The sequence below is a fragment of the Aotus nancymaae genome, unplaced genomic scaffold (genome assembly GCF_030222135.1).
Source record: "Aotus nancymaae isolate 86718 unplaced genomic scaffold, 86718_ANA_hifiasm-v0.15.2.pri h1tg000051l, whole genome shotgun sequence".
NCBI classification, from domain to species: domain Eukaryota; kingdom Metazoa; phylum Chordata; class Mammalia; order Primates; family Aotidae; genus Aotus; species Aotus nancymaae.
The window spans coordinates 13,641,473-13,658,785 of NW_026988465.1; the positions used below are offsets into that span (position 1 = coordinate 13,641,473).

Below are 17,313 nucleotides of genomic sequence, written 5' to 3' on the forward strand. Positions count from 1 at the left end.
AAGAGCCTACGTGCTCCTGAAATAAAAATAAACATACGAGTGAGGAAAGTGCAGAGCCCCGGAAATATTTTTTCTCACATTTTTGAAATGCCGTGCACATGTAAGTGGCTATTTAAATGTAACTACTACTGTTCACTCTTACTCATTTCTACAACTTCCCCCCCCCCCCGATTTAAAAATCGATGACTGTTAAGGTTGAAACCTCGGGTTGGTCTAAAGTGACATTGTTGGTCTCATTACAGCCTCTAGCGGACAGTTAACATCAGTTTCCTGAAAAGGCTCTGATAGGTTTTGTTTTCGTTCACAAGCTTTGTCAAGTGAAGGTTAGCACGTCAGAGCATAACCGGGTAAAATATCCCCCACCCCTATCCTCACCCCCGCCCCCAACCCCCTACTTGACAAAGTCGACTTCAGAAAGGAGCAGAAGCTTGTTGGCTTTGTATAGAAAAGACGCATGCTTTGTGCTGCAGGTATTATTATTACCGGACTGTGAATAAACAGAAGGCTTCTGCTATTCATTTCAGTTTCAGACAGCTTTCATAAAAACTAAATTCATCTCAAATATTTTTATAACAGAAAATATTGGTTGCCATGTTTTTGGCTTAACTGCGATGTTTTTATTCCAACTCATAATCTGCAAACTGTCCAATCCACCTCCACTCTATTTTTAGACATCTTACATGTAGATAATTTTCAGTTAAAAAAGCTAATATTGTAATTATTACAATATTATTACTGGTTGGCACAACCAGTTAATTTACATGATTTTAACAACCTTAAATTAAAACACATAATTCAGATTAGAGTTAGTCAATTTATTTAAATGTTCTCTCAAGGAAGCTAAATATGTATATTACTCAAATGGTAAAAACAATTAATAAGAAATGTGTCATTTACTTTCTTAGCCATTGAGATTAAAGCCATAAACTGCCACCAAAGATGTAACTATTTCTTCCTGAAAGATCCAGCATAAACACCATATTCATTAAACAGTCTCATTACCTTTAGTACTGAAATATTTTGTTTTCAGATGGCAAAATATTAAATGTACAATCACAAATAACAGACACTGATTCTTTAGAAACAAGACTTTCTTGTGCAAATAAAAACTCAATGAGAAAGGGCAGAGCTTTCAAGAAGCTAGTAGGCAAATATATAGTACTACAGTCCTAGTCATAAGGCTGATGTTATATTTGTGCAAGCGTAAGTCAACCTTTGAAATTACAGGAAATAGATAAATAAGGCCCGACGAGCTTGACTCGTAACCTGTGTTGTAGATTGCTTAAATTCCATGAAAAATAATTGTAATCACAGACCTATTTTACTGTTTTGGTGGTATCTACTCTTGAAGGTTTTAAATGGACCAGCAAATATGTAATTACATATTACACCCTTACTTCTTAAAGTGTAGTCTTTAAAGTAGCCGCAGTAGCACTAAGGAGCTTTTTAGACGTTCAGAGTCAAGGGTTCTACCCCAGACATACCAAATCAGAATCTTTCTTGAACCAGGCCCCTGGGTGATTCCTAAACACATTATCATGTGAAGAACAATGGTCTATACCACAGGGATCAAGCTAAATAAATTGGGGCACAGGTGCAGAAGTTAATTCCTCTATTTCTTGCTTGCTTGCTCCTTTTTATTAATTACAGCCTTTTATTAATTTGTGCATTGCAATGAAGAATTATTACATTATATGCTTTGGATAAATACTACTGCATTTTAAGAGCACACATCTGCATCATTATTGCCGGAAGAGAATGCTCTGCTGAGGAATGTACTGGGGTCTTGAACATGAACATTTTCTTCATGGCAGCAGAGGGAGCACAAGAGTGCTTAATAAAACCAGCGCACAGGTTTCTCCACAACATGACAGATTTTAAATTGTAGTATATGTTTTCATTGGAAGTGGCCTGTTGCGTAGTTCAAAGTGAAGCAAAACAACCGAACAAACACAAACAGCTTACCAGGTCATAACAACTATGTAATTGAACAGACTGGAAGTTGAAGAAAATAAAGATAAACTTCTTTAGAGTTTTAGGCTTGAATTGTTAAAAGAAATTGGACCTCAAAAGTGAAAAAGATGCCTCACCTTTGCTCTACTCAAAAACAAAGATAACACAATACGGAATCAGGCAACCTTAACAGAGTCAGTTCATGGGACCCTACATCAGGTAAGTTCATTTCATTTGGTGTCACACATGTTGGTTAAGGTCCATGGGCCTTTCCCTGTGTTTACATTCACAATAATTTTAGGGGTTTCTCCTTAATGCTTGCTGTGGTGAAGTTTTAGTTTTCAGTTATACCTACGTAGCATTTCATACTTTTCACGACTCTTTTATGTTGCATCCTCAAAAACTCCCTTGAAGCAGATAAGATATGTGATAAAACCCAAGTATCAAAAAAGTTATGGAACCAGGTCATGCTTTCATAATATTGAGTCGTTTAATTTTTTCAATAATGCTTTGAGGTGTTGGTAAATGAGGGAAATTATACAGATTAAAGATACAGAACATTTTTATAGTTTTACAGGTTTTTCAAAGTTATTCTTAGTTAATATGTTTATGTATGTATTATTTACAAGCAGTTATTTATTCTGCATCTACAATAACTGGACCTGAGAATATAAAATTGAGTAAGACATCTTAGTGTGCTAGGAGTTCAGAGCAGAACAAACTTTACCTTTGGAAAATTGTTAATTTTTACCACGATGAAATGCAAATATTCATAGTTGATGGATCCAGCACCTGCCAGAATCGATCAGACTTCCAAATATGAGAATCAAACACTAGAATCATTAAAAATTTGGGAGGTAGGGGGGAACAATTGTGTAACTCTTGAGCAAAAGTTGACTTAGAAGCTAATATTAATATTTCAAATTTGTATGACAAACAAATGTGAAGATATAATGTGTATTTTATTTGACTGTCTTCCCTATCATAAACTCACATGAGTAAGTTGAGTTAGTAAACATTTATTTATTTTTATCTTTTTAAAAATGCTAAAAAGAATTTCTCTCCCACACTAAAGAGGGTTTGCCAAGTTTCTGCCTGGAGCAATTTGTTATGGATGTGTAATAAATCCCGGAAAGTTTGAATTTTTAATGGAAACACTGACAGAATAAAGAGGGTGTAATCCTACATATGTCATTTAAAAATCTGAGCAAACCGTAGTGTGCTTGCAAAACAAATAGACTTTCCTTAGATTGCACTCACAAATAAGGCTGGGGACACGAGAAAAGTAAAACAAACTCAAAAGTGAAAAACACTCACACAATAGACTCTGAAGTCAGGTCACCACACCCAGACTAAAGTCACTGGGCTCTGTGCGTGGCACCGAGACTCTTAAAGGACATGCTTCTGAATCATCTTTCTTGACCTTCTACCAAACTGTAGCCAGACAGGCTTCCTGGTAATGAAAATAGAATTACCATTAGTCAAGAGTGAAATTAAAGTCGTACCCATCTTTGAAATAAGACTCTATAATTAAAAAAAGGTACCTTAAGTCTGCACTATCCGTTATGTTTATTGAGCACTTGAAATACGTGATTAGTCCAAATTAAGATGTGCTGTAAGTGTGAAATATTCCTCAGATTTAAAAAATTCGGTTTAAAAAATATATATTTTATATATAATATATATTATATACCATTCATTATTTTTTTTTTTTTTTTTTTTTTTGAGACGGAGTTTCGCTCTTGTTACCCAGGCTGGAGCGCAATGGCGCGATCTCGGCTCACCGCAACCTCCGCCTCCTGGGTTCAGGCAATTCTCCTGCCTCAGCCTCCTGAGTAGCTGGGATTACAGGCACGCGCCACCGTGCCCAGCTAATTTTTTTGTATTAGTAGAGACGGGGTTTCACAATGTTGACCAGGATGGTCTCGATCTCTTGACCTCGTGATCCACCCGCCTCGGCCTCCCAAAGTGCTGGGATTACAGGCTTGAGCCACCGCGCCCGGCCACCATTCATTATTATATTAATTATATATATTATATATATACATGCAATATCTCAATTTTTATATTGATTAAATGTTGAAATGAAAATATTGGGTTATTTTTTAATAGCATATATTGGGTTAAACAAAATATTAAACTTCATTTTACCTGTTTCTTTTTTTACTTTTTTTTTTTTTTTGAGACAAGGTCTAAGTCTGTCACCCAGGCTGGAGTGCAGTGCAGCAGTGCAGTCTCTGCTCACTGCAACCTCCACCTCCCGGGCTCAAGTGATCCTCCCACCTCAGCCTCCTGAGTAGCTGGAACTACAGGCATGGGCCACTATGCCCAGCTAATTTTTGTGTCTTTTGCAGAGATGGAGTTTCGCCATATTGCCCAGGCTGCTATTGAACTCCTGGGCCTTGGCCTCCCAAAATGCTGAGATTACACCACACCCAGCCTCTTTTTACTTTTCTTAATGTGGCTACTATAAAGTTTAATATCACATGTGTGGAAGGGTTGTGTATTTCATTTCTAATGAACAACACTGGTACAGATATTGGGGCTGAGGAGGCACAGGAATTGGTTCTAAGTACCCACAGTTTGAGACCTTAGAATCCCAGCATGGCTCTCTGCAGTGATGTAGTAAATAACTTACTTTTCTACCTTCCTCATGTTTCCCCCTTGCACTGTGTAACACAGACCTTATCATGGTTTGTAATAATGATCACTGAGAGTAGACGGTCGGTGAATGCATGATCTCACTGGTAGATCTGTTACAGGCCTGCAAAACAAAAATGTATTAGGCTTATCTGTGACTCAGTCTTCTCAGGGGAGCTCTGGTACCTTGTCACTCTGGGAGGCTGATGGGAAACCTATGCTCTGTTTTCAAAAGCATGAGCACAAGCATCCTAGAGTTACAGCTGGTTTTGCTGCTTGTGGCTAAATGGTTTGGGGCTGATACCTCCTAGTGACAGATGGCTCTGGACATTGATAATGAAAATTATATAATTTGTTGCTTAACGAAAAAAAAACACATCAAGGCCACCAAAAGGAAATGTTGTTTTTTTTTAACTTCCTAATATATTTAGTACCATATGATGCTCTGAAAAGAAGTAAGATGATTTTTCATCATCATTATTTATTTTGCAAGCAAGACCTAGATAAGTTTTCATCAATGCAGCTCTGACCAAGATTGAATGTAAGGCAAGGGCCTATTAAGTCTCATAATTGATGGTCTTAGTCATCTAAAGAACATAGCTTTTCTTACATGGAAAAAAAACAGACAATATTTTAAGGCCTAGAATGAATGAGTTGAACTTCGGTATTGGCCAGGAGCATTTGGAAATCTATTAAAAGCCTTTCATTAACAACTTGGCATTTTGTTTCCTCAAAAGAAATACATTTTCCAAATTAAAATCAAAGCCAGTAGCCACCATTGTTTGAACTGAAGGTAGTGGCGGCTGATGGGTTTTACATGTTAAGCTGAGGGTGCCTTTGAAATAACATCATGGGCAACAACAGGCTGCAGAAATAAACATCAAATTTTGATGGAAGGAGTGAGCAAAGTTCTTTGTTGTTCTAACTTCATGACATTAAAATATGTGGCTATAAGCTGTCTTAGTTACTTTATTTTTCTTGAGTCAATATTGGCCAGGAGAAGCTGATCCGAATGAGGGTCAGAGTTTAAGAAAATTATTTTATGAGGAATTTACCAAGTTTACCCCCAAAGAGGGAGAGTTGGAGAAAAATGCATTGGCAAACTTTGCTTTTTGACACAAATAACTAGAGTTCACCAAGGAAATGGCCTGTGTCAGGATTTCAGTGACGGTCGTCAGGCAGTTTGATATTTGCAGAACCGTCTCTGTCAGGCCTCTCCAAAGTTTAACTGCTGGGAGACCTGGGAAGCTCTCAAGACTGGAGACTGAAGATACTGATTTGCTTTGTGTCTGAGACACAGACATAAAACCATGGCTACTGCCACAGATGCTTTCTGGCAGAGCAGAATAATAGCACTCAGACTTAAACTGTGAATTACAAACAATCCCTTTTTAAGTACAAAATGAATGCACAGAATGGAAGACCCTGTCAGCTAGAATACGAGTAAATCAAGCAGAAGAAGACAGATTTTTCACTCATACCACTACAGCCAAATTTTTATTCTGCTAACTGCACTATCATGAGAGAACTTTTCTTCTTTGTCAGATATTAACAATTGTGCCTAGTGTTCCATTATCGGAACGCTAAGCATGTGGTTGTCATTTGTATCCTACTGCTCAAGGTCATCGCCAAGGTCTGATTGCAAAAATTCAAAAAATTGCCACCTCAGGCATAAACAGGTTAAGAAAATTGATACATCATAATTATTATAAATATATGAGGCACTGGATGTGTTTCCTCTGAAAGCCAATCAAATCACGGGATCTGCTTCCTAATTTCCCGCACCTATTCCAGTTTAAAAGTTTAAAAGTTGTAGCTTCAATACCAGGAGTAAGAACACGTGACCCCTTCACTCCCAGGGCTAGCTTTTCCGGCTGTCAATTTCATAATTATATTGCTCCGCCCCTTGGCTTAGCACTTCCTTTTCCCTCACTACCTTCTCTCCCCAACCCCCAGCAATGAATCATCATGACTTTAAAGAGACTTAGATGACCCAGTGTGAACTTTGCTGGCATCCTGTACATTCTTATGCCAAAAAAGGGGAGTTGCTCTATGACAGAAACTAGCCAGACCCTGATGCAGATCTTGGAGGCAACAAGCTTGGTTGCTTATCTGGGAAGATCAGTGAGGAGTTAATTTTCCTAGATCACGATGGTGATTCAGAATTGCATATCTTAGTTCATGATCTGGTTTTTAAGAACCCAGTTCGACCCTTTGTGCAGAAAGGAATATATCAGAGTGAAAAATGTTGGCAGATCTCCTTATGCAATCAGGGCAAAGGAATTTATACCAAATTCAGCCCTTTGATTTCTCCAGATCTGGCTGAGGGTGGGGTTTCCATATTTGTGCTTTGGCAAATGTGTCCAATAATTAACTCCTCCTGATATGTGCCCCTAGTGTTCCTCCAGGTTATCATGTGCTTATTTGTGCATTTATTAAAGCCAGAAACATTTTTGCCCCTTCATTTTTTAAATACTGTGTCTGAGTAATACAGGTTAATAGACAAGTGCCTTACCTTTAAAGACTGTACTCCCTACCTACAGAGTATGGGGTTATCATTAAATATCATTATGTGTGTGCGTATACTTTCTATATAGAGAGTCCTTTCTTCTCCTCCCTCCTTTTTTTTTTTTTTTGCATGGAGATTTTATCTTCATGCTTTTGAGATCCGGCTCCAGCATCAACACTTCTGTGAAGTCTTTCTTGATTATCACAGGAGTCTGCGGCTCTGCCCAATGTGTGAGTCAGAGAAGTGCTATTTTCTTATTCTTTTTATTTATACAATATTTTTTTAAACCTCTAACCGAAAAAAACAGGGCCATAAGCACAGATGGAGAGAGTATCCAAAGTGGAAGCTTCTCTTATTTGAATAACTTCCTGCTACTCCCAAACCCATTTGACCTCCCTCACAGTTTCAGTGAGCAACTGCGCTTCCTTTGTTTATTGCTCCAATTATGTGACTCCCCTCCACTGATCAGCTCTTCATGCAACTTTCCACTGCCCTCTGTTATGAGTTGAATTGTGGCCCCCATAAGATGTCCTAACCCCAGTAACTATGAGCGTGGCCTTATTTGGGAGTAGGATTTTTGCAGATTTAATTAGTTAGGATGAGGTTTTACTGTTTTAGGGTGGACCCTAAATCCAATACAACTGTTGTCCTCATAAGGAGAGAAGTCACAGAAACAGAGGAGATACAAGGTAGATGACCACATGAAGACAAGGCAGAGATTGGAGATATGCTGCCACGAGCCAGGGAACGCCAGGGATTGCTAGCAACCACCAGAAGGTAGAAGAGGCAAGGGAGGCTCCTCTCCTAGAGCCTTTAGAGAAAGGATGGCCCTGTCGACACCTTGATTTCAGACTTCTTACTATTTTTTATTTTTATTTTTTGAGACAGGGTTTCACTCTTGTTGCCCAGGCTGGAGTGCAATGATGCGGTCTTGGCTCACCGCAACCTCCGCCTTCCAGGTTCAAGAGATTCTCCTGCCTCAGCCTCCTGAGTCGCTGGGATTTCAGGCGCACACCACCATGCCCAGCTAATTTTGTATTTTTAGTAGAGACGGGGATTTCTCCATGTTGGTCAGGCTGGTCTCGAAATCCCGACCTCAGGTGATCTGCCCACCTTGGCCTCCCGAAGTGCTGGAATTAACAGGCGTGAGTCACTGCGCCTGGCCGATTTCAGTCTTCTAACTTCAGAACTGGGAGAGGATAGATACCTGCTGTTTTAAGCCACCCAGTTTGTGGTACTTGGTTACAAGTAATTTTTTGTATTTTTTGTAATTTTTGTATTTTTGGCAGCCCTAGGAGACGAATGCACCCTCCTAGTGATATCCGTGATGCCAGGTCTGCTGCATTCTCCTTTCTTCTCTTTATTTACATAGGTGGCCCTTTCTGCATCAGATACTCCTAGGTAATCTGTTTTGGATGTACAATTGGTCTTGCACCTATGACAATCCCAGTAAACAAAAGAAAAGGTCTAATGGAATAGAAAAATTGATAGAGTTCTAGAACCACCTCCCCATCATCCCGGAAAAACATCTGGCTTCCAGCCCCAGGCCTCAGAGAGCACAAATACATGACACTCCTGCACAGGGCCTCAGCTGGTGTCCATGTCCTCCTCCGCCCTCCTTAGCTCCCTCTGCTGGGAGCCCGATGCACCAGCAGCTTCTCTCTGCAGAAGTGGTCTTCCAGCATGTGGGGTTGGGGTGAAGAAGAGACCGAAAAAACTAAATGAATTTGACATTGAGGAAATCCAATGCTAACTGTTTGGCTTTCTTTTACTGTCTATTTATTATTTAAATAATTTTTTTGAGACAGAGTCTCACTCTGTCTCCAGGCTGGAGTGCAGTGGCAGGATCTCAGCTTACTGCAACCTCTGCCTCCCAGGTTCAAGCAATTCTCCTACCTCAGCCTCCCTAGTAGCTGGGACTACAGGCCCCCACCACCAGACCCACCTAATATTTGTATTTTTAGTAGAGACGGGGTTTCACCATGTTGACCAGGATGGTTTCTATCTCTTGACCTCGTGATCTACCCACCTGGGTCTCCCAAAGTGCTGAGATTACAGGCGTGAGTCACCACGCCCAGCCTTTACCATCTATTTGAGTGTTATCAAAGTGCTTATGAAGACCTTGGTCTTTCTGATTCTCCTTTTTCAAAAAGCAATGAGAAATTCATTTGTTTCAAGAAGTCTCCCTCAGCAGGTGGAAGGGGAGGGCTCACACTCGAGCCAGAATACCAAGGAAGTCCTCTTAAGATGGAGAACGCAGTTCTTATATGCAAATCTCAGAAAATGGCAACTCCATTTTTCCACCTGTTCAAGACCAGAACCATTGGCGAGATCTTGACTCTGTTGTTCAGACCCCACATCCAGTTTGCCAAAAATCCAATTAGATCTACCTTCAAAACATATCTAGAATCTGACCTTTTTTCAGCCCTGGGACTGCTACCACTGGCGTTAAACCACCACTGTCCTTCATCAGGGTTACTGCGACAGCCTCCGAAGTTGGCCCTTGCTTCCCCAGTTACCAGCCCACACCACACTTTACTCTTGGCATTGGTTGATGCCACAGCTCTGCTCAGTGGTGCCCAAGGGCTACCCCATAGTCAAGTAAAAGCCCCTCATGGCCGACAGGGCTGCCCTTGATCAGGTCCTCAACTCTTCTGATCTCATCTCTCACTGTGCCTGCTCTCACATCGCCAGCCTCACTATCCCCTTTGCTGGTCCTCAGACAAGCCAGCTGTTCTCTTGCCTCAGAGTCTTTGTATGTGCTGTTCCCTCGGCTTGGAATGCTTTTCCCTCTGGTGTTCACATGGCTCACTTCTTCACCTTGTTCTCGTTCTTTTTCTCTTTTTTTTTTTTTTTAAGACAGAGTCTTGCTTTGTCACCATGCTGGAGTGCAATGGCGTGATCTTGGCTCACTGCACCCTCTGCCTCCCAGGTTGTGATTCTCCTATCTCAGCCTCCTGAGTACCTGGGACTACAGGCATGTGCCACCATGCCCAGCTAATTTTTGTATTTTTGGTAGAGACGGGGTTTCACCATGTTGGCCATGATGGTCTCGATCTTTTTTTTTTTTTTTTTTTTGAGGCAGAGTCTGGCTCTGTCACCAGGTGCCAGGTGGGGTGCAGTGGCACGATTTCGACTCACTGCAACCTCCGCCTCCCGGGTTCAAGCAATTCTCCCGCCTCAGCCTCCTGAGTAGCTGGGACTATAAGCACACACCACCACACCCAGCTAATTTTTGTATTTTTTAGTAAAGACAGGGTTTCACCATGTTGGCCAGGATGATCTCAATCTCTTGACCTCATGATCTGCCCGCCTCGGCCTCCCAAAGTGCTGGGATTACAGGTGCGAGCCACCACGCCCAGCCCCACTTCTTTTTTTCTAAGAATTAACCTCCTAATGAAGCCTGCTGTGAACACCCTACTGAAAACTCGACTCCCTGACTTCCCTGGTCCACGCTGCCCTGCTCATTTATCCCATACATGTATCATCTTATAACACTCTATGCTGTCTACTTTTTTTGTTTGTTTGTTGTCAGGAGGGCAGATTTTTTTTTTTTTTTACTGTCTCATTCATCTAGAATAGTTCTTAGCATATGATAGACACCCACTAAATAGGCATTAACTATTAAATGAAGTAATCAATAATATTTTCCAGAACCTACTACATGCAAAGTTCTATCAGCCTCAACACAATGATTATCTCATTAGGAGCTAGTCCAAAACTAATCCATCTTGTCCACGCTATGGTATGATACATGTTCTCTTTACTTGACCTTTGCCTTAGTGTCTGCCATGACTGTTAAGGCTGAATTGGAATGAGCTGAGTCTCACATTTAGGCTTTGTAGATGTCATTTCATTTCATCCCCGAGAGGATACTGTGAGATAGAGATCATGATTCTCACTTACTAGGTGATTAAACCAAGGCTTGGAGTTTAAAGGACCTCCCCAAAGGTCAAGGTCATCCAGCACTGGTTCCAAAGTGAAGTTATCCACCTATGCAGCCTGAGAATTGTTAGCAAGTCATTACCCGGATGAAATAGGACAGTTAGAGTCATAACACCGCATTGCAATCTTTTGGCTAAGAGACCATTTTTAATACCAATCTCTAGTTTTTGGATTATACATGAATTATGAATAACACCTATATCACAGAAGTTAAAGCTAGCGATGCTGATTGAGAACTGAGTATTTCTCTATAAGCGAATTGGCTTCAGATCAACCTAAGTGGTTTCCCAACTAACAAAATTATATTCCAGCTTATAATTTTTACTCATGCTACTATGTGGGCTGGAAGTGACTCTCACTTGAAGTTCATGCTTGAATTCCTAGAACCCTTTCCTATTAAAATCCTGTCTAAAGCATCCCAATACGGTGAGGACAAAGGAGATTGTAAAAGGCCAACATGAGTTCTCAGGCCTTATTTAATGACTTCATTTCCTTCAGTTACTCTGGGACCCCACAAGCTTCCCAGAATCCTCTTTGACCACAATCAAAGCTTAGTGTCTGAAAGTAGCCTGGCCACACAAAATGTGCAAAACACTATAACCTCTCCACAGCCTCACTCCACTTTGCATTTGGGAGAAATGATTCTAGAAGCTGAAATAGACCAGAGTTCAACAGTCTGGGAAATTTGAAGAAGAAAAAAGAAAAAAAAAAAAAAAAAAAACATCCAAGTCCTGTGTTTGCAGAGATGTGAAGAGAACCCAGCTTTCTGAAGTTGGAAGGAAGTGAGAAGACCCTATTTGTGGCTGCAGGAGAGGAAAAGAAAAGGGACCCGCAAGGAAACTACCAACAGATGGTAAATACATTTTTAATTCTTCTGTCATACTGTGTGGACTTGTGCACATTTGTCCTGCTGTGTTAGGCTCCCGAAATAGCTAGCCATGGAATTGCAGAACAGTTCTGCTGCAATCTGAGATTTAGGAAACCATGCTAGCTGACAAAACAGGAAAGGCTCATAGTAGGGTGGAGTGGGTTTGCTACCAGTTTGCAGCTCCTCCATGTGGCATCTGCTGTCCTTCTTAGTGCAGGAAAATTCTCTCACATGCCAGGTCTCATTGGTGATGTTTTGCAACATACTATCTCAAATTGCCCTCCGAGCCCTAGTTAAAATTATTAAATGTTGGCCGGACATGGTGGCTCATACCTTTAATTCCAGCACTTTGGGAGGCTGAGGTGGGCGGATCACCAGAGGTCAGGAGTTCGAGACCAGCCTGCCCAACATGGCAAAACCCCATCTCTACTAAAAAAAAACAAAAAAACAAAAATTAGCCAGGCATGGTGGTGGGCGCCTGTAATCCCAGCTACTCAGGAGGCTGAGGGAGGAGGATCACTTGAACCTGGGAGGCAGAGGTTGCAGTGAGCTGAGATCGCGCCACTGCACTCCAGCCTGGGCAATAGAGCAAGACTCTGTCTCAAAAAAAAATTATTAAATGTTGACACTATGCATATGATAACTCTCAAAGGTTAAAGAGAGTGAGATCCATTGATTAATGATTCCTGAGTCCTCCAGGGAGTATCACAAACACACGTGGCAGCCCAGAACTCTTTACCATGTCTTCCTCATACTTTCAGTTGTGAAATAATGTTCCCATAGAACGTAATGGGAATTCCAGTGCCAGAAAATGGGTTGTTCTACAAGAACCTAAGGAGGAGGACACGAAAGCACATTGAGTTGAGTACACATCTGAGAGGTGACCAGTGATTGGTGCCAGGAATGAGTTAGGTTCCCAAACCCGACACCATCTCTCAGTGCAACTGCAAAAAACAAAAAACAAAAAACAAAAAAACAAAAAAAAGTATTGATGAATCCAACTGGATGCAGAATAACGAGGAGAGGGCGGCCTATTACTTAATTACAGTGTAAAAAATATAGCTATGCAATACCATTTCATTAGAACTGGAAGGATCCTTACAGAATTTAGTTCAATTTTTTTTTTTCATTTTATAGACAGGAATCTGGGCCAAAGAGTTGCAGGAAATTGGCAAAGATCATACAACTAGTTCATGGCAAATTCAGCACTGGAACCTAAGACATCACCCTTCTAGTCCTGTGTTTGCTCTCCTCTAGCCCTCATTGAAGGTGGACACTGCTGTGATGAGCAAAACCCAATTCTAGAAGACTTCGATCATGGCAGCCCTCACACTTGGGTTCTTACAAAGCAAGATGATGGCGTTTCTGTCTGGTCTGTAGATGTTTAGGAAACTGGTTGATACTCTTTACAAGTAAGGTTTCAAGCTAAAATAGATTTGTTAATTTCTGTCTGAAACCCCTGTGGGTTATCTAGATTATATAGCTACCACACTATTTGGCACAGCTGGGATCCTCTTTTCATGAAATCGCAGGGAAGATTGGTGGATAAGGATTAAAAAGCACTGGAAGAGGAGACTGGGAGACTTACACAATTACTTCCCACCCAGTGCCTTCCTGGTCTAAGAACTTCTCCTAGCCTCTTTTAGAGAGAGAGGTAAGTGGGAGGAAAGGAGATTTTTATCTTTTTAGTAAACCAAAGGATAACAAAAACACTTTAGTACTGCTCAATTGGATGAAATCTTGATTTCACATGGTTTAAGTTTCTACAAGACTAAATATATTCTTTGTTCAAAATTACTTATATATTCATAGATAACTTTTCCAGTGGATACTTATGTAGTTCATTAATAAAAACTCTTCTCAATCAGCTGTTTTTTAAGGATGTTCTTTCCTGTTTTCTAGAAAGTTAATCAGTAAGCTCTTCAATAGCTAGTTTGGCAGTAAGGTCTCCTAAATTTTGCAATTCTAGTCAGCATTTTGCTTTGTTGTTTTGCAAAATATTTCAGCAATATTTTATGCTACTTTTGTTATTTTTGTTGTTATTGTTGTTTTTGAGACAGTGTCTTGCTCTGTCACCTAGGCTGGAGTGCAGGGGCATGATCATGGCTCACTACAGCCTCAAACTCCTGGACTCAAGCAAGCTTCCTGCTTCAGCTTCTGAAGTAGCTGGGACTACAGACATGCACCACCACACCTCGCTAACTTTTTTTTCTTTTTTGTAGAGATGGGAGTGTCATTATTGTTACCCAGGCTGGTCTCGAACTCTTGGGCTCAAGCAATCCTCCTGCCTTGGCTTCCCTAAGTGTTGGGATTACAGGCGTGAGCCATTGCACCTGGCCTTATTTTTGTGGTGGTGGCAAAAAAATTCTACTTGTTAGATATACATATGGAAATTTTTGTTTTGAGAATTAATTTTATTGTTTTGAATTTTCTTAGAAATTTACTGTCTATCTCCATGATCTAGTAATGGATTTGGAGGTGGAGGAGGGTAAGAATTATCTTAAGTGAATTATTTTCAGTAGAGCAGTAATGAAGGCACACTTTAGGTTATTTCATTCTTATGATCCAAATTTGATTATCTAGCTAAGATCACCGGGGACATTTGAAGCTTTAATAATTACAGCTCAAGACCTCAGGAAAAAAAAGAAAAAAGAAAAAAATTACGTTTACTACACATTCACACAGCCTTTCAGAGAGTTACCAAATGAGGGCCTGCTTGGCTGATTTAAAAAATAGATTGATATCAAGATTCCATTTTAAGAGTTCAAGCTCTGTTGACATAAAACCAAAAGCTAGATTTAAACCATTGCTTTGTATGGAACGGGTTAAACATTGCTTATTTGAGAGAGTAAAAAATGTAAGCTATTGATTTTACCTTTCCTTTTGGAGGACAGCTTTAGGATTTTTCCCCTAGAAAGTTTTGAGGCCATGATTTTTGCTACAAGTTCCCTGTTCCCTTACGTGCCAGCACAGCTTGGAAGCTGCGTCTGCTTCTAGGTCAAAGGCTCTCTCTCTCCTTATTGCCAGATGCCAGTTTCATGCTTAGACTCCCATGATCCTCAGAAATAAATCAACTTTTCAGTAAAATCCAGTGACAGCTCTGTTTTACATAAAAGCATGCGGCCTGAGGATATAATACAGTTTTGCATTTTAGGTGGACAAGAAAAGAAAGAAAGCACCCAAATTGCTGAGAGACAGTTTCAAGTGGAGTAGCCATCACGAAAGCCAGAGGGTGACTTGCCGGTATCGTACCCACTCTTCCTGCAGCCGGTCCAACCCCCACACGTAGTACTCACACAGCAGAAACCGCTGAAGTACAAATCGTTCTACAGTGTTCTCATCCTTCTGTAGCACTGGTTAGTAACATCCACGAATTGAAGAAGTGTTGAGCAGGTCAGCTCCCCGAGGCCAAAATTTCCTCCTTGTGGTAAGAAAAGAAACACATGAACAAATTCCTCTCCATACAACAACACAAAAGAATCTCACATTGTTGGAAAATACAAAAGAGGCGAGACATAAAAGAATGTTTGCTCTACTGTTCCGTTTGTACAAAGTTCGAAACTATGAAAAACTGGTCAGTTGTGTTACACTAATTATAATTGTTTACCTTTGATGAGGAGAGAGGATTACAATTAGAATGGGACATGATGGTGGCTTCTAGGGTGCTAGAAAGTTCTGTCTTAACCTGGGTGGTGGTCACAGAGGTGTGTTCACTTTGTGACAATGCATTTAGAATAATGCTATTCTAAAATATTAGAATAGGGCCAGGCATAGTGGCTCATGCCTGTAATCCCAGCACTTTGGGAGGCCGAGACAAATGGATCACTTGAGGTCAGGAGTTCAAGACCAGCCTGGCCAACATGGCAAAACCCTGTCTCTACTAAAAATGCAAAAATTAGCAGCATGGTGGCAGGTGCCTGTAATCCCAGCTACTCCAGAGGCTGAGGCAGGAGAATCACTTGAACCCGGGAGGCGGAGGTTGCAGTGAGCCAAGATAGCACCATTGCACTCCAACTGGGCGACAAGAGTGAAACCATCTCAAAAAATAAAAAAAATTAAATGGTGAAAGGCAAAAAACCAAATGCTTCCATATACAGTACTTAAAGTTCAAAAAGTAGAAAAAGTATTGTATTTAGCACTGTATAGTGATGAAACAATAAAACAAAGCAAGTTCTTCTTGTTGCCCAGGCTGGAGTACAATAGTGTAATCATGGCTCACTGCAGCCTCAGTTTCCTGTGCTCAAGCGACCCTCCTGCCTCTGCGTCCCAAGTAACTGGGACTATAGGCGCATGTCACCATGCCCAGCTAATTTTTAATTTTTTGTACAGGCAGAGGTCTTGCTATGTTACTCAGTCTGGTCTCCAGCTCCCGGGCTCAAGCAGTTCTCCTGCCGTGATCTCTCAAAGTGTTGGGATTACATGCCCAGCTCTGTTCTATTTCTTGACTTGAGTCATGGTTATGTGAATGTTTATTTTATAAAAATTTATTAAGTTGTACTTTTCTATAGCATGTACTTTCCCGAATGTATGTTATATTTCACAGTAAAAAGGGTATTAAAAAATCACATGAAACCCAGTTATTTAGCTATAGTTATAAATTGATCACCTTGATGTGTGTATACTCCCAGAACATCTTTAGTGCAATAGACTCTGTCCACATTGCTTTGTAGCCTTTTTTTTTAATTAATGATATGCCCTCTCAAAAGAATTCCTCTTTAGATTTTTTCCATTTCCACTTAATTTTAACTAAAAGTAAATATCATACAAGCTTTATACCCCTCTGGAAGCCTAAAGCCATAGAGTGGCTTTCAGGAAATTAGGTTGCTTTAGCCTAAGCTGCATTGATTCATAAACCAATCTACAGGATTTTGCTATAGCTCATGGGAGACTTTTCTTTCTCTGTTAATAATGCTGCTGCTTCAACTGAGGAAAGCCTCTTTCCACCTCTTCAGAGTGCTAGCTCTGCAAAAGGACAGGCCAAGCAATGAGGGGAAGGGCCAGCATGGGGGGGTGGTTTGCTTGGGGCAGGGAAGGGAGATCATCTTACAACTGGTTGCAATGTCTGCCATGCTGAGCTCATGCCGAGGCTGTCCTAGACAACAAAAGGAAGCAAATTTTCGAAGTGATCTAGGGACTAAATTTTTAAAAAGTAGTTTCATTGCTTTTTCTTGCTCCTGGAATGGTGCCAGTGTGTTTCCCTCTGCCTGGAACACACTCCCCTTTCCCTTTGTCCACTCTCCAAGCACACTCCCTGTTCTCCTTCACTGTTTTCATCATCGTAGCCATTCACAGTCAAAGAACCCGTCAATGAGCATCCAAGCCCGATGGGGACCACGCGAGAACCTCATGGCACCCTGTACTTACCCCGCCACAGCATTCATCAGAATTTACTATTTTC

General features: G+C 40.7%; 1 long non-coding RNA gene across 4 annotated transcripts; it reads left to right on the forward strand.

The window, feature by feature from the left end:
- Positions 1-391: 391 nt before the first annotated feature.
- On the forward strand, positions 392-16,888 carry LOC105733914 (uncharacterized). Of its 4 annotated transcripts, none has more exons than XR_001111374.2 (4): positions 392-2,172; positions 11,659-11,900; positions 13,053-13,569; positions 15,070-16,888. It is a non-coding gene; the product is annotated as an uncharacterized LOC105733914 (long non-coding RNA). The 4 variants fall into 4 exon arrangements; XR_001111377.2 differs by having other exon boundaries at positions 13,053-13,287; XR_001111376.2 differs by having other exon boundaries at positions 11,791-11,900.
- Positions 16,889-17,313: the final 425 nt, after the last annotated feature.